A 16063-nucleotide genomic window follows, 5' to 3' on the forward strand; every position below is an offset into this window, starting at 1 on the left:
GAGAGCTGCTCTAGTAATGGCAAAAGACTTTGTCACTATCTAGCTCGGCAAGGATAGCACTGTGCTGATCCTATGCTTAAAAACTTTGCTAGATAAGCAGACATTTGAGGTGAGCAAATCTAGAGTGTTGCTGGTGTTGCAGGGTGCTCCTTACTAGATCAATCAATCAATCAATCACGATATTTATAAAGCGCGCTATGTACCCATCAGGGTTTCGAGGCGCTGGGGGGAAGGGGGGTGGGGGGGTGGAGGTGTGCTGCAGTTAGCGGTCGAAGAGCCAGGTTTTGAGGAGTCTCCTGAAGGCGAGGAGGTCCTGGGTCTGGCGTAGAGATGTGGGGAGAGAGTTCCAGGACTTGGCGGCGAGGAAGGAGAAGGATCTGCCGCCGCAGGTCTTGCGCTGGATTCGGGGGACGACGGCGAGGGCGAGGTTGGCGGATCGAAGTTGACGTGTGGGAGCGTAGAAATTGAGTCTGGAGTTGAGGTAGGAGGGTCCGGCGTTGTGAAGTGCCTTGTGAGCGTGGGTGAGGAGTTTAAAGGTGATCCTCTTCTCCACCGGGAGCCAGTGGAGTTCCCTCAGGTGAGGGGAGATGTGACATTGGCGGGGTATGTCGAGGATCAGTCGGGCGGAGGCATTTTGGATACGCTGGAGTCGTATCCAAAGCGAGGATACTAGAGCAGCTCTCCACCTAAAATTGTGAACTTCCCAGAGTTCTCCTTTGTTTTTTGCATATTACAGATGTAGGCAAATACATTCAGTCAACAAGTTAGTAGAATCAAGTTATTTACAAAATATTATTACTTGCAAGGGCTGCATGCACAAGAGTTGTTAGCTCAAGCACCTCAGCGAGGATAACTTGGATTAATTGCCTTATTTGTCAATTTAACTTCCAAACTTGCCAATGCCAGGGGAAATGAAGTAAGCTCTAATTTTCTTGCCTTATTTGCCCCTCACTACCTTTTCAACCATTTTTCGTAACCCATTAAAAAAAACCTTCATCACTCTCCGAGATCCAAAAGAGTCAATATTTCTTGGATTATTAATTTATTTTCCACATTTAAGTGTTCTTTTCCATGGTTTTTGACACAGGTTCGGGCAGCAATATGATTCTCCGGTCCTCATACAGAGGCTTATTCAGTTTTCATAATGTCACAATCGTTTTCTTGTCTCTCTCATTTAGTATCCAGAATATTTATCCTGGGCTTCCTCCCTAATCTGCAACAGTCCATACTCTGCCTAACTTAATCATAGAGAATTTGTCCATATGAACAAGGTTGTCCACCCTTGACAAGTTCTAGCACTTCCATGACCCAGTTTTTAATAAAAAGGAAAGAGTCTTTAGACTGAATACCTCCAGGGAACCCCAGGGCTTTAATTTGGTTTTGATCTATCAAATTGTCCAACCTTGAGCTTCTGTTTCCAAAGGATTCGTTCACTTTCACCACAATCAACATTTTTCTCTCCATGCTACTCTCCTCCCCTTCTGCAAGGAGGCCCTCTTATTCAGTTTGTAAAATTTACCCTCAAATAGAGTGGTTGACTTTTCAATCCTACACTTTCTAGTAATTAATATTTGTGTTTCTGCTTTAAGTTTAGAACTGCAATGGTTAAACATGTCTGACCCTGACTGACAGTTCTTCTCCCAACCCTTGGTGCAAAAGATTGTTGCTCACTGCTAATTATCATTTCAAATATTCTGTTTTACCAACAGAGCACATTGCCAGTCTTTTTGAAGGTTACTAGATCCATTTTGTATGAAGTGTTAAAGTATTTGCCTCTAATATATGCACTAAAGCAGTAGACCTTCTCTGGCAGGCAATGGCAAGCCTGAGACATGGTTGAAGGGCTACTTATGTGGGTGGCACAACCAGTGCTACAGGCCCACTAGTAGCATTCAATCTACAGGCCCTGGGCACATGTAGTGCACTTTATTAGGCACTTACAAGTAAATCAAATATGCCAATTGAGTATGAACCAATGTTACCATGTTTGAGGGAGAGAGCATATGCACTTTAGAACTGGTTAGCAGTGATAAAGTGTGCAAAACCAGCAGAAACAGTGTCCGAAAAGTGGAGGGAGGCAGGCAAAAAGTTGGGGGTTGACCACCCTAAGGCTGTCAGGTTGAACAATCACCAAATAAATGGAACCACTGGTTTTGGTGCAACTGGAAACCAGAAGACCAGTGTTTTTGGTTGGACTTCAACCAGACTTCGGAGGAAATTGACTCCTGTAGCCAATGTCACCCCAACGGGCCTGTGGACCGAGGAGTAGCCCTAGGAAGACCACATTCACAGGATTAGCATTCCTTAGCATCCCTTAGTATCCTCTATCTCTTGCATCAACACCACTCTATTGATGTCTATGGTAGTTCACACATAGAGCTTGGAGCAGGACTGGACACTGCTTTGGTTGTGACGTAATTGTTCAACCAAACCTCTGTGACATCTATGACTCACTCCTGTCAGATTTGGTCACCCAAAGAAGGCAAGAGTAGTAGTTTACAACTTTATAAAAGTTTTCCAAAGTTTGTCAGTGAACGCTGTCCCTTATAATGAAAAAGCAAAGAGTTATTGTTCCTTTAAAATTCATATCTCCTGAAGTCTACAGTGGATTTCTGTCGATATGGTGTCAATTTGAAGCTAAAAATAGAACCTATTTTCATAATTTGATGTTGGATTTTTATTTAGTTTAATTTCTTTCTTAATCAACTGTTTTGGTACTTCTTAATGCTTTACACTTGTTCCTTTGATAAAGCCTGACTGCTCACAGCCACTGCTACCGAGGCTGAGCTTCGGTTTTTCAAGCAAATCTGACTGGATGCAGTACAGGTAGTAAGTTTATTATATGGTGAGGTCTCACAACCACACCATATAATAAACTTTTTTCGTCACACTGGTGCCTAGCAGTGGGATCCAGAACTTGTGTGTTGCAACACTATTTGGTTAATAAGTTTTAAACATTACAGATCTGCCAATTTAACACCAGGAAGAAAGTTCCTGTGATTTGCAATCAAATTGTCAAGTTTTGGACTCTCCTAAACACTGTTTCCGATCCCAGAGTTTGCAAACTTTTAAAAAGTTTTGAAAAAGTCTGCCAAAGTTTTTGCAAAGTTTCAGGAAATCGTAAAAAAAAAAAAAAATCAAGAAACAGAGATTGACTTGGACACTTTCTCCACTCCTAGGATTTATGATTTGAGATACCTGTGCAAGGACAGGAATATCAGGTGGGTGCTTCAGCAAAGAAATAGGATCTCATGATACACCTGCTGGCCCGGGAAGGGGCCCACAGGGGTCTCATGGCTTGGCAGTTTGGGCTGGACTGTTCCCTTGGGGAACAGGGTCAAGACTGATTTGCATATGGCTGGGTCCAAACTGTGGTGGCATGGTGAGCAAAATAATTGATGGTTTAAGCCCAGATCTGTGACTGGGAGTGAATGTTTGATTGGTTGAGCATTCCATCCATCATTTGTGTTTGTTTGCTTTTGTCGCCCTAAGTGTGCCGGCATCCCCAGATGTGGGTCCGGGCTCACTATGCCACTGGATTCAAGCTAGCCTGGCTGATTGAGGGTGATACCCTGAAACCAGTTCCAGGATGCTTGTTTCCAGTCCAGGGAGGACCTGGCCTGGCAGTTTCGGCTGGACTGTTCCCATGGGGAATAGGGTCAAGACTGATTTGCATATAGCTAGGTCCAAACTGGGGTGGCGTGGTGAGCAAAAGAATTGATGAATTAAACCCAGATCTGTGGCTGGAGTTGAATGTGTGATTGGTTCCGCATTCCGTCCATCATTTGTATTTGTTTGCTTTTGTTGCCCTAAGTGCACCAGGTATGCCCAGATGCCAAGTGTGACAAAGCAAAGTGAAACTTGAAGTCGCGATTGCAGGTTGGTAGAGCAGCTTTAAATTGCTAACGATTTTGCCATTTAAAAATATATTCCTTTCTTTTTAGTACATATAAGTCACCACTAAGGCAGGCCTAACGAGCCCGAAGTCAGGGTGCCTTATAACAAAATGCAGGATGTGTTTTTACATGTCCTAACAGTAAAAACTCCACAGTCGTTTTTACTGTAGAAAGGGTCAGCCCCATTGGCAAGTACAGTGTTACACACTCAACTCAGCAGTGCTAACTCCTGAATAGGACAATGAAATGATATTTAAATGTATCAAAAGAACTGCTGCATTAAACCTGAATTGATGCTCAAGTAGAATTTAATGTAACCTTTGTTCAAGTGCCAACTTTAATAAGTAGGCACTTCGTTGCCTAAAGATTTCCAGTGACAGTTTACAGTGGTTGGCCAGGAGTCAGTCTTCTGCCCTCCTGGGGGAGGTGTAAATGACTCTCAGGAAGAAACAACAAAGGGCATGTAGTTGGAAAAACAGTGACCTCACCCTGGCAGGAAGGCCAACCAGGGAGTGAGCCCAAAAGGCGAGATTTAAGGGGGAAGCCACCTTTGAGGAGCCAAACGTTCGACACACAGAAGATGAGCTGCTCTTTTGTTCTTATAGACAGGTTGGCATCAAGGACTGAGACAGAGAAGCTGAAAACTGGTTTTCCTGTGTCTGTGTAGCCCCAAGGTATCCATACCTATGAGGTGGGCTAGGGAGATCTACACACCAATTAAAGGATTGTGGCAACTTGGGAATGGGTTGAATAGTGCATTTTGAGCTACCTAGACTACACTTGACAGGATGCAGTCTCTAAGCAAGAACGGGACCTAGTAGCTCATTGGCTGGTCGCCAACACAACCCCTGAGGGCATACACATGGCATAAAATCAGCACCCCTGGCGTCCCGACCTTGGATCACGTCTGTACTGAAGAACGGACCCAAGAAGGACTGCGCTGCTGTTCCTTGGATATAGCAAAGAGACTGCACCAAGTCTTGAATGCACATGCTACTCCTTGGGTTAGCAAAGAGAAGACTGTGCCTGTGGTGTCCTGCTCGAGGAAAAGTCATCCCCAGTCTTAGACAGAAGAAGTGACTCCAAGAGTCAGTTGGCTAGCTTCCTGGTATAGCTACAGGGCCACAAAAGCAGAATACTGTCTTTGTGACTTAGTATCGAAGAATGCCTGACCGCCAATGTGCAGTCTTGGAGACTGAGATCCAACTTTCAAAAGTTGCACCCAAGTCTGCTGCACAGAAGAGAAATGTCGGAGTGCAGTTTGATTGCTGAAGACAGAAGTTAGCACTGTTAGAAATGGGGTCTCTAGTTGGCAAAGGTATACACCTTTGTCCAAATAGGGACCACAATCCTAGTCAAGGTAAGTCACTCACAATCCAAATTATCCTGTGCCCACCCTCTGGTAGTTTGGCACTGACAGTCAGGCTTAACTTAGAAGGCAATGTGTAAAGTATTTGTGCAATAAATCATACAGTAACACAGTCAAAACACCACCAAGATACACCACACAAGTTTAGATAAAATAAAGGATATTTATCTGGTTCAATTAAGGTCAAAACAATAAATATTCAAAAAGCACAAGTTGAGATATCACTTTTGCAATATTAAAAAGTGTCTTAAATCTTAGAAATCAACAGTTGTCTCTTGGTTTCACAAAGTACCTGGTTTGCGTAAAAATTGACATGCACAGAAACCGCAGAGGAGGAGATGCGTGGAAAAATAGGGTGTGCATCTAAATTTCTGGTGCGGCACAGACGATGCGTCATTTCTTTCCATAGTGCAACGGGGTTTGGTTCGATTTCCGACGCGCAGTCTTAGTTCCTCACTGCGTTATCGGTTTCTCTTTGACACCCAGGGACGATGCGTGGAAATCCTGGGCGTGAGGGACGAAGTCACAGCACAGGACGTTGCATCGATCCGGTAGGTGATGCATCAAATTTTCTGTTGCATGACAGCCACTGCGTTGATTCTGCACTCTGGAAGTCGGGCTGCGTCATTCCGGTTTGGCTGTGCATCGATCCGGTGGGCTGTGTTTTGAATTTGCGGCCGCAAGGCAAGCGCTGCATTGATTTTTCATTCGGGAAGTCGGGCCGCATTGTTCTGCTTCGGTATGTGTGGCAATTCTCTCATCGCAATGCAGGCTGTGCGTCGTTTCTGGCAGGCTGTGCGTCCATTTTCAGCGCACAAGGAGTTTCCTAAAGAGGTGAAGTCTTTTTGACCCCGAGACTTCAAAAAACAGGAGGCAAGCTCAATCCAAGCCCTTGGAGATCACTTCTCAGCAAAGTCAGAGGGCAGCAGGGCAGCAGTCCTTCACAATAAAGCAGTCCAGATGAGTCATTTGGGCAGCCAGGAACTTCCTCTTGACAAGTTGCAGGTTCAGGTCCAGAAGTGTCTGAGTTGGTGGGGTCAGAGACCCAGTTTATATACCCAAAGATGCCTTTGAAGTGGGGGAGACCTCAAAGAGTGCACAAGGTTGCGGTTCAGTACAGGTCTGTCTGCCAGGGTCCCAGTAGGGGTTAGGCAGTCCATTGTGTGAGGGCAAGGAACAAGCCTTTGAAATGTAAGTGTCAGGCCCTCCACCCTCCCAGCCGAGGAAGACCCATTCAATATGCAAGTAAGTGCAAGTGTGATTGAGTATCCTGTGTTTGTGGTTGTCTGGGTGAAATACACAAGGGAGCTGTCAACCAGCCCAGCCAGGCGTGGACTGGAGACAGGCTGTAAGGCACAGATGGATTTTAAGTGCAGAGAAATGCTCACTTTCTAAAAGTGGCATTTCTAAAATAGTAATATAAAATCCAACTTCAGCAATAAGCAGGATTTTGTGTTATCATTCTCGCCATACTAAATATGACCTGGTTACCCCTTTCTGCTCAGAATCTACCACTCAAACAGTATATGAGGCTAGCCCTAATGCTAGCCTGTCAAAGGAACATGCCTCACAGTAGTGGAAAACAAATTAAATTTAGGAGATTCACACTACCAGGACATATAAAACACACATGTACATGTCATGCCTTTTACCTACATAGCATCCTGCCCTATGGGTTACCCTGGGCCTAGATTAGGGGTGAATGATATGTAGAAAAAGAGGAGTCGAAGGTTTGCCAAGTACTTTTAAATTCCAAGACGAAGTGGCAATGAAACTGCAGACACAGGCCTTGCAATGGCAGGCCTGAGACATGGTTAAGGGGCTACTTATGTGGGTGGCACAACCAGTGCTACAGGCCCACTAGTAGCATTCAATCTACAGACCCTGGGCACATGTAGTGCACTTTACTTGGGACTTACAAGTAAATCAAATATGCCAATTGGGTATGAACCAATGTTACCATGTTTAAGGGAGAGAGCATATGCACTTTAGCACTGGTTAGCAGTGATAAAGTGTGCAGAGGCCTAAAACCAGCAGAAACAGTGTCAGAAAAGTGGAGGGAGACAGGCAAAAAGTTGGGGGATGACCACCCTAAGGCTGTCAGGTTGAACAATCACCAAATAAATGGAACCACTGGTTTTGCTGCAACTGGAAACCAGTAGACCAGTGTTTTTGGCTGGACTTCAACCAGACTTCGGAGGAAATTGACTCCTGTAGCCAACGTCACCCCAACAGGCCTGTGGACCGAGGAGTAGCCCTACGAAGACCCCTGTCAAAATCAAAAAATCAAAATCATTAACATTTATAAAGCGCGCTACTCACCCGTGCGGGTCTCAAGGCGCTAGGGGGGACAGGGGGGTTATCGCTGCTCGAACAGCCAAGTCTTTAGGAGTCTCCGGAAAGCGGAGTGGTCCTGGGTGGTCCTGAGGCTGGTGGGGAGGGAGTTCCAGGTCTTGGCCGCCAGGAAGGAGAAAGATCTCCCACCCGCCGTGGAGCGGCGGGTGCGAGGGACGGCAGCAAGTGCGAGGCCAGCGGAGCGGAGGGGGCGGGTGGGGACGTAGAAGCTGAGGCGTCTGTTGAGGTATTCCGGTCCCTTGTTGTGGAGGGCTTTGTGTGCGTGGGTGAGAAGACGGAAGGTGATCCTTTTGCTGACTGGTAGCCAATGCAGGTGTCTCAGGTGTGCGGAGATGTGGCTGTTGCGAGGTACGTCGAGGATGAGGCGGGCCGAGGCGTTTTGGATGCGTTGCAGGCGGTTTTGGAGTTTGGCTGTGGTCCCGGCGTAGAGGGTGTTGCCGTAGTCCAGGCGGCTCGTGACGAGGGCGTGGGTCACGGTTTTTCTGGTGTCGGCGGGGATCCAGCGGAAGATCTTACGGAGCATGCGGAGAGTGAGGAAGCAGGCGGAGGACACGGCGTTGACTTGCTTGGTCATGGTGAGAAGAGGGTCCAAGATGAAGCCGAGGTTGCGGGCGTGGTCTGCGGGGGTCGGTGCGGTGCCGAGGGCCGTGGGCCACCAGGAGTCGTCCCAGGCGGACGGGGTGTTGCCGAGGATGAGGACTTCCGTTTTTTCAGAGTTCAGCTTTAGGCGGCTGAGCCTCATCCAATCTGCGACGTCCTTCATACCCTCTTGTAGGTTGGTCTTGGCGCTGGCGGGGTCCTTGGTGAGGGAGAGTACAAGTTGGGTGTCGTCGGCGTAGGAGGTGATGATGATGTCGTGCTTGCGTACGATGTCGGCGAGGGGGCTCATGTAGACATTGAAGAGTGTCGGGCTGAGCGATGAGCCTTGAGGTACGCCGCAGATGATCTTGGTGGGTTCTGAGCGAAACGGAGGGAGGTAAACTCTTTGGGAGCGGTTAGCGAGGAAGGAGGCGATCCAGTCCAGGGCCTGGCCTTGGATCCCGGTGGAGCGTAGGCGGGTGATTAGGGTGCGGTGACAGACGGTGTCAAAGGCAGCCGAGAGGTCGAGGAGAATGAGGGCGACTGTTTCACCGTTGTCCATCAGGGTTCTGATGTCGTCTGTGACTGAGATGAGGGCGGTTTCCGTGCTGTGGTTGGTTCGGAATCCGGTTTGTGAAGGGTCGAGCAGGTTGTTGTCTTCCAGGAAGGTGGTCAGCTGTTTGTTGACGGTCTTTTCTATTACCTTGGCTGGGAAAGGTAGAAGAGAGATGGGGCGGAAGTTTTTCAGGTCGCTTGGGTCAGCCGTAGGTTTCTTTAGTAGGGCGTTGACTTCAGCGTGCTTCCAGCATTCGGGGAAGGTAGCAGAAGAAAAAGAAGAGTTGATGACGGTCTGGAGGTGCGGGGCGATGATGTCGTCGGCTTTGTTAAAGATGAAGTGCGGGCAGGGGTCCGAAGGGGCGCCGGAGTGGATAGAGTTCATGATGGATTTGGTTTCTTCCGTGTTGATGTGGGTCCAGTTGTTGAGGGTGATGTCCGGGGAAGCGGGTTCAGTGGTGTATGGTTGGGTCTGGTGTCCGAAGCTGTCGTGGAGGTCGCTGATCTTGCGATGGAAGAAAGTGGCGAGGGATTCGCACAAATCCTGTGAGGGCGTGACGGCGTTGGCGCTGGGGTTGGAGAACTCTTTGACGATGCTGAAGAGTTCTCTGCTGTTGTGGCTGTTTTTGTCTAGTCTGTCGGTGAAAAAGTTCCTTTTGGCAGTGCGGATCAGGTGGTGGTGTTCGCGTGTAGCGTTCTTGAGGGCGGTCATGTTGTCAGCGGTGTGGTCCTTGCGCCAGGCCTTCTCAAGGGCATGACAAGTTTTCTTTGATTCTTTGAGGGTGTCAGAGAACCAGAGAGGTTTTTTGGTGTTGGTCTGTCGATGCGTGCGTTTGAGGGGAGCAAGGTTGTCAGCGCAGTTGGAGATCCAGTTTGTGAGGTTGAGAGCTGCGTCGTTGGGGTCGGTGGTGAGGGTGGATTGGTTGGCGGCGAGAGCGGAGAAGAGTTGCTCTTCAGGGATCTTGTTCCACTGTCGATGAGGGATGGGTTGAGTGCGGAGGTGGGAGGTCTCGCGTCGGAATGTGAAGTGGACGCAGCTGTGGTCGGTCCAGTGTAGGGCAGAGGTGTGGCTGAAGAAGACGTGTTTGCTGGCGGAGAAGATAGGGTCGAGCGTGTGTCCGGCGATGTGGGTGGCGGTGTTCACCAGTTGTTTGAGGCCGAGGTTGGCGAGGTTGTCGAGCAGGGTGGTGGTGTTGGGGTCGTTGTTTTGTTCCAGATGGAAGTTGAGGTCGCCTAGGAGGATGTAGTCCGGTGAGGCGAGGGCGTGCGGGGAGATGAAGTCGGCGATGGCGTCGCTGAAAGAGGCGCGAGGTCCGGGAGGACGGTAGACGAGGGATCCTCTGAGGGTGGTCCTTGGGTCGGTGCGAATCTGAAAATGCAGGTGTTCAGCGGCGAGGGGGGGGTCTTCGGTGGAGGTGGTGACGCTGATGGAGTCTTTGAAGATGATGGCGACACCTCCTCCTACTTGGTTGGTGCGGTCTTTTCTGGAGATCTTGTAGCCTTCGGGGATGGCGGGTAGCGATGTCTGGAGCAGAGGAGGCGTTCATCCATGTCTCCGTGATGAAGGCGACGTCCGGGGCTGTGGAGTCCAGGAGGTCCCAAAGTTCAACGGCGTGCTTGTGGACGGAACGAGCGTTGATCAGGATGCACTTGAGGTGGTTGATGGCGCGTGGGCTTGTGGTCGTGGTAGTTGCGTGGTGGAAGATGCGTTTGCAGGAGTTGCAGGCGAAGGGTCCATGGGTGCGTTTGGGGTGAGCTAGGAAGCAGGTTTTGGAGCGCCCTGGGTTGAGGGCGTGGAGGGTGGTGGGGTCGTAGCGGATCAGCGGGGCTTGGGGGAGCTGGGGACCAGGGGTCGTGGCGCTGGGCGCGGGCCAGGCGCGGACGGGCGCAGACGGGCTTGCCATAAGAGGTAGGAGGGGGGGGAGGGGTCAGCTGGGGGCGAATGGGAGCTGGGGGGCGGGGGCGTGCAGGAGGTCGCGGCGGGAAAGCGCGAGGGAGGGGGGGGGACAGGTAGAGTGAGAGGAGCTGGGGGAGGGGGTTTAGGGTGGAGGAGGGTGAGTGTTAGGAGGTTTGGAGATTAGGGAGAGAGATAGGAGTAGGGTTGTGAAGATAGGGGAGGGGGGGTTGTAGAGGTGGGTGAGGGAGAGAGGTAGAGTGAGAGGATAGGGAGATAGGTAGTAGAGGGGGTGGCGGGAGGGGGGGAGAGATGGAGAAATAGATAGAGAAAATAGATAGAGAAGTCGATAGATAGGGAAATAGATAGATAGACAGATAGGTAGGTAGGAGGAGGTGGAGAGTGGGGGAGTTAGATAGTGAGATAGGGAGCTAGAGAGATAGGAAGATAGGAGGAGTGAGGGAGGTAGATAGCGAACGGGTTAGCTAGGGGTGAGAGAGGGGGAGGCGAGTGAGGGAGGGGGATGAGGAAGGAGCAGGAGGGCAGGCTCGGGGGAAGAAGACGGAGGAGGTAGAAGAGCCGAAGACAGGAGAACAGAAGACCGGAAGAGCAGAAGACAGAAGAACAGAAGAACAGAAGAACAGAAGAACAGAAGACAGAAGAACAGAAGACCGGAAGAGCAGAAGAACAGAAGAACAGAAGAACAGAAGACAGAAGCACAGAAGATCGGAAGAGCAGAAGAACAGAGAAGAACAGAGAAGAACAGAGAAGAACACAGAAGAACCGAGAAGAAGAACACAGAAGCACCGAGAAGAACAGAGAAGAAGAACACAGAAGACCGGAAGAACACAGAAGAACAGAAGGGAAGAACAGAAGAACAGAAGAGAAGAACAGAAGAACACAGAAGAAGATTGCAGAGGGGGGGCGAGGAGGAAGAGACAGAGAGGAGGAAAAGAAGCAGGAGCAGGAGAGAAGGTGAGTGGCGCGGGGCAGGGCGAGGGGCTGGGAGGAGGGGGGTACTTACAGTTAGGTGGGTCTCAGGAACACAGGAACTCGGTAACTTGGAGGAGCTGCAGCGGCAGGGGGAGCGACCTACCCTTGGATTAGCATTCCTTAGCATCCTCTACCTCTTGCATCAACACCACTCTATTGAAGTCTATGGTAGTTCACCCATAGAGCTTGGAGCAGGACTGGAGACTGGTTTGGTTGTGATGTAATTGTTCAACCAAACCTCTGTGACTTCTATGACTCACTCCTGTCAGATTCGGTCACCCAAAGAAGGCAAGAGTAGTAGTTTATAACTTTATAAAAGTTTTCCAAAGTTTGTCTGTGAACGCTGTCCCTTATAATGAAAAAGCAAAGAGTTATTGTTCCTTTAAAATTCATATCTCCTGAAGTCTACAGTGGATTTCTGTCAATATGGTGTCAATATGAAGCTAAAAGTAGAACCTATTTTCATAATTTGATGTTGGATTTTTATTTAGTTTAATTTCTTTCTTAATCAACTGTTTTGGTACTTCTTAATGCTTTACACTAGTTCCTTTGATAAAGCCTGACTGGTCACAGCCACTGCTACCGAGGCTGAGCTATGGTTTTTCAAGCAAATCCGACTGGATGCAGTACAGGTAGTAAGTTTATTACAAGGTGAGGTCTCACAACCACACCATATAATAAACTTTTTTTGTCACACTGGTGCCTAGCAGTGGGATCCAGAACTTGCGTGTTGCAATACTATTTGGTTAATACGTTTGAAACATTACAGATCTGCCAATTTAACACCAGGAAGAAAGTTCCTGTGATTTGCAATCAAGTTGTCAAGTTTTGGACTCTCCTAAGCACTGTTTCTGATCCCAGAGTTTGCAAACTTTTAAAAGGTTTTGAAAAAGTCTGCCAAAGTTTTTGCAAAGTTTCTGGAAATCGTAAAAAAAAAAAAAATCAAGAAACAGTGATTGACTTGGACACTTTCTCGACTCCTAGGATTTATGATTTGAGATACCTGTGCAAGGACAGGAATATCAGTTGGGTGCTTCAGCAAAGAAATAGGATCTCATGATACACCTGCTGGCCTGAGAAGGGGCCCACAGTGGTCTCATGGCCTGGCAGTTCGGGCTGGACTGTTCCCTTAGGGAACAGGGTCAAGACTGATTTGCATATGGCTGGGTCCAAACTGGGGTGGCATGGTGAGCAAAATAATTGATGGTTTAAGCCCAGATCTGTTACTGGGAGTGAATGTTTGATTGGTTGTGCATTCCATCCATCATTTGTGTTTGTTTGCTTTTGTCGCCCTAAGTGTGCCGGCATGCCCAGACGTGGGTCCGGCCTTACTATGCCACTGGATTCAAGCTAGCCTGGCTGATTGAGGGTGATACCCTGAAACCGGTTCCAGGATGCTTGTTTCCAGTCCAGGGAGGACCTGGCCTGGCAGTTTGGGCTGGACTGTTCCCCTGGGGAACAGGATCAAGACTGATTTGCATATAGCTGGGTCCAAACTGGGGTGACATGGTGAGCAAAAGAATTGATGGATTAAAGATCTGTGACTGGGGGTGAATGTTGGATTGGTTCCGCATTCCGTCTATTCAAGCTAGCCTGGCTGATGAAGGGTGATACCCTGAAACCAGTCACAGGATGCTTGTTTCTGGTCCAGGAAGGACCTAGCCTGGCAGCTCGGGCTGGACTGTTCCCATGGAGAACAGGGTCAAGACTGATTTGCATATGGCTAGGTCCAAACTGGGGTGGCGTGGTGAGCAAAATAATTGATTAATTAAACCCAGATCTGTGGCTGGAGGTGAAGTGTGATTGGTTCCGCATTCCGTCCATCATTTGTATTTGTTTTCTTTTGTTGCCCTAAGTGCGCCAGGTATGCCCAGATGTGGGTCCTAGGCTCTCTATGCCACTGGATTCAATCAACCCTGGCTGATGAAGGGTGATACCTTGAAACCGGTCCCCAGGATGCTTGTTTCCAGTCCAGGGAGGACCTGGCCTGGCAATTCGGGCTAGACTGTTCCCATGGGGAACAGCATGGGGAACAGGGTCAAGATTGATTTGCATATGACTGGGCCCAAACTGGGGTGGAATGGTGAGCAAAAGAATTGATGGATTAAACCCAGATCCGTGACTGGCAGTGAATGTTTGATTGGTTCCGCATTCTGTTCATCATTTGTGTTTGTTTGCTTTTGTTGGTTGGCACAACAGTTTTAAAGTATTAACACAATTTTGCCATTTAAAATTAATGACAAAGTCAAAATCTTTCTTTTTCATATATATAAGACAGTGCTAAGGCATGGTGATGTATACTAAAAAGTAGGACATGGGTTTTACAAGCCCTGACAGTAAAAACTCCACATTGTTGTTTTTACTGTAAAAAGGTTACTAGCCCCATTGGCGCGTACAGGGTTACACGCTGACAACTCAGCAGTTCTAACCCCTGAATGGGACTACTAAATATGATACTTCAAGGTGTTAAAACAAAAGTTGCATTAAACCCGACCTGATGGTCAATAGGAATTTAACGCAACTTTTGCACAAGTGGCAACTTTAGTAAATAGGCTCTTTGTTTCCCAAGGGTTTTTAGAACCGTTTATGGTTGCTGGCCACACAAGAGCCTTCTGCCATCCTGGTGGGTGGGTGAACAACTCTCAGGAAGGAACACAGGGGTCCTGCAATTGAAAGACATGTGAGCTCTCCTTTGCAGGAAGACCAAACGGTGTTAGCCCAAAAGGTGAGCTTCAAAGGGGAAGCTGCCTTTGAAAGGCAAATAGTGGACACACACAAGCAAAGTTGCTCTTTTGTTCTTGCATACAGGTTGGGGCAGAGAAAGGGGGAAGCCGTTGTCAAACTGGTTTTCCAGTGGGCATGTAGCCCTCCGATAGCCACCCCTTCATGTGTGGGGTAGAGGGCTCCACATACCAAGAGAAGGGTTCTGCCATCTTGGGAGTATGCAAAATAGTGCATTCTGGGTTAGCTAGATGCCACACTCCACAGAAAATCATCACTAAGTGGGAGGGGACCTAACAGCCGATTGGGTAGTAGTCGCTACATCCCGAGGCAACAAAACTGGGCATAAAAGTAGCACCCCTGGCCTCCAGACCTCAGATCACATATGTATTGTAGAGTGGACTGACAAATGCATGTTATCTTGTTCCTTGCACCCAGAAAAGAAAGGCTGCACTAAGACTGGACTGCACCTGCTACTCCTTAGGCTAGCAAAAATAGGACTGTACCTGGGCTTGAGGAAAAGTAGGCTTTTCAGTTGATTGACTTTCTGTTACATCTACAGGGCCACAAAAGCTGAAGAAGCTTGCCCTGGCAAGATGGTAGCCAAGAACAACTGAATACCGCTGCCTGCTAACGTGCAGCCTGGGAGACCAAGACATGACCCTCAAAAGTTGCATTGAGTCTGCTGGACTCAAAAGAGTCATCAGAGTGCAGTTTGGTTGCCTAAGACAGAAGGTATCACCAGTTACAGGGAACCACTGGTTTTGCTGTAACCAGGGACCAGTGGCAACAGTTTTTTGGCTGGACTTCAATCAGACTTAAAGGGACATTAATACCCTGTGGCCAAAGTCGTCACACCCTGCCTGTGAAGTAGCTCCAGGAAGGCCCTGTCACAAGATCAGCATCCTTATCATCCTGTATCCCTTGCATAAAGACCAGGCGTTTGAAGTCTATAGCAGTTCGCCCATAGAGTCTGGAACTGGACTGGAGACTGCTTTAGCCTCCTTCGCTTCTGTGACTTGCTCCCTGCCAGAGCTGGTCACCCAAAGTGGGCTGGGTTAGTAGTTTACAACTTTGTAAAAGTTTTCCAAACTTTGACCGCAACCATGCATAGTCCATTAGAGCGTTTTATTGTGTTGAATGAAAAAGCAGTGATTTATTGTTCTTCGAAAATTCATATCTTCGGAACCCTCCAGTGCATTTTTGTCATTGAGGTGTCAATTTGAAGATAAAAATAAAACCTACTTTTATAAACTGGGGTCGGATTCGGTCTTCTTCAACTGTTTTGATACTAAGTGGTTTACACTTATTCCTTTGATAAAACCTGAAGACTCAGAGCCACATGTACCCAGGGTTGAGCTAAGGTTCTTCAAGTGAAGTTGTCTGGACCTAGTACAGGTAGTGAGGTTATAGCACAGTGAGGACTCACAATCACACCATATAATAAACCGCTTTCTTCACAAGCAAGCACTCTAATGGCCGTTCAATGCAAAAAAAAAAGAGGTAGAATTTTTTTAAGGGGCAGGGATTTCACAGAATAGAACTTCCACCGGACTGCATTCAAAAGCTAATCCGGTGAATACAAGGAAAGTCACAGAGAAAAGGGTGCATGCATGTCGGTTAACTGCACATTTCACCACTGGGTTAATTCCCTTCGAAAGGAAAAAAAACCTGCAGCGCAGGGTTGGCAGGTTGGTTGGG

Source organism: Pleurodeles waltl, chromosome 1_2 (assembly GCF_031143425.1).
Source record: "Pleurodeles waltl isolate 20211129_DDA chromosome 1_2, aPleWal1.hap1.20221129, whole genome shotgun sequence".
In the NCBI taxonomy this organism is placed as follows: Eukaryota; Metazoa; Chordata; class Amphibia; order Caudata; family Salamandridae; genus Pleurodeles; species Pleurodeles waltl.